The sequence below is a fragment of the Cebus imitator genome, unplaced genomic scaffold, assembly GCF_001604975.1.
Source record: "Cebus imitator isolate Cc_AM_T3 unplaced genomic scaffold, Cebus_imitator-1.0 Scaffold215, whole genome shotgun sequence".
Taxonomy (NCBI): Eukaryota; Metazoa; Chordata; class Mammalia; order Primates; family Cebidae; genus Cebus; species Cebus imitator.
Genome location: NW_016107530.1, coordinates 465,413 through 466,988, shown reverse-complemented (window position 1 = coordinate 466,988; position 1,576 = coordinate 465,413). Strand labels below are relative to the sequence as shown.

Below are 1,576 nucleotides of genomic sequence, written 5' to 3'. Positions count from 1 at the left end.
TAGTAGAGACGGGGTTTCACCATGTTGACCAGGATGGTCTCGATCTCTTGACCCTGTGATCCACCCGCCTCGGCCTCCCAAAGTGCTGGGATTACAGGCTTGAGCCACCGCGCCCGGCCTTTTCCCTTTTATTTATTAAGAAGGGGAGGAGGTTTCCCCACGTGGAGAAAGAAACTGTCCCAGAGCCTGTGCATCCCAGGGGACCCTTGTTCTCCAACCTCCCCTCTCCTAGCCCCACCCCTGCTGTGGGCCTATATCTGCTCTGCAACCCATAGCCCCCCAAAGTGTAGTTACCTGGCATCCCCATCCCCATGGTGGCCTCACCCCAGTGCTTGTAGCAGGACAAGGGGGCTGCCGAGGCTGGAGTGATGTCAACACTGGAGCAGGAGAGAGACCCTCAGTCCACTGCCACTAGCCCTGCCAACAGCAGCTGCCAAGGAGTGTGCTGTGCTGGCTGTGGGCTGGGCTCTTGCTTCCCCTGGTCTGCCCACAGCCCAGGTGCTCCCAGCACCCCCACAGTCCCTCCCCTCCCCCCCGCCCCACCCAGCTGCTGAACCAATGTCTGACAACACTTCAGACCCAAAATGATGGAACCCCTCCCCTGCATCCCAGCGGGGGCTGTTCCTGGACTCAGAGGCTGTGGTCTACAGAAAAGGCCTTGATAGGAGCCAGAGCTGGTTTCTAGTCCCCACCTACCACAGCAAAGCCTACAGGACCTTGGGCAAGGCACTGTCCCCTTCCAATTGTGCTGTCCCCATCACCAATGGGACTGTGAGAGCCAGGGGGCAGGTCATCCAGGCCCCAAGCCATGGTGGCACAGCGGCCCTGGAGGCTAGTGCTCCTGGTGCTGGGTGTCCCAGATGATGCTGGGCATTTGCGTGGGCTCTCTCTGGCCCTGCAAGGAGTGAAGGCAAGGGCTGGGAGCCTACTGGGTGCTGAGTTCTGTGCCCTCCACGTGCTCCACCTCATTTAACCTTCACTGAGCCCATGGGTCCGGTGTGAATAAGCGGGCTGGCTCTTCCAGGCCCCATGGTCAGACAGCCTGGGCTCATACCCCAGCTCCACCATGGACTAGCTGAGTGACCCGGAGAAAATACTGACCTTCTCTATGCCTCAATTTCCCCATGTATAAAATGAGGCCAACACAATACCTTTCTTTTTTTTTTTTTGGAACGCTTCATGCATTTGCGTGTCATCCTTGCACAGGGGCCATGTTAATCTCTGTATCGTTCCAATTTTAGTATATGTGCTGCTGAAGCAAGCACCACAGTACCTTTCTTATGGAGTAGTTGTGACAGATTGAGTGAATCATGTAAAGTGGGTGGAACAGTGCCTGGCACAAGTTAAGTCCATAACAAGCTTGGCTGTTATTATAATTCCATTGTATAAGGAAATCAGGGCTCGGAGAAGCTAAGTGGCTTGCCCAAGGACACGCAGCTAGAAAATGGTGGGGAGGGCTTTCCACTTTCTTTCTTTTTTCTTTTTTTAAAGATGCGGTTTCACCATGATGGTCAGGCTGGTCTTGAACTCCTGACCTCAGGTGATCCACCCACCTCAGCCTCCCAAAGTGCTAGGA

General features: G+C 55.1%; 1 non-coding gene across 1 annotated transcript; it reads right to left on the bottom strand.

Moving 5' to 3' along the window:
• Window positions 1-1,161: 1,161 nt before the first annotated feature.
• Window positions 1,162-1,265, bottom strand: LOC119474161. Its single transcript, XR_005203454.1, has one exon. It is a non-coding gene; the product is annotated as a U6 spliceosomal RNA (small nuclear RNA).
• Window positions 1,266-1,576: the final 311 nt, after the last annotated feature.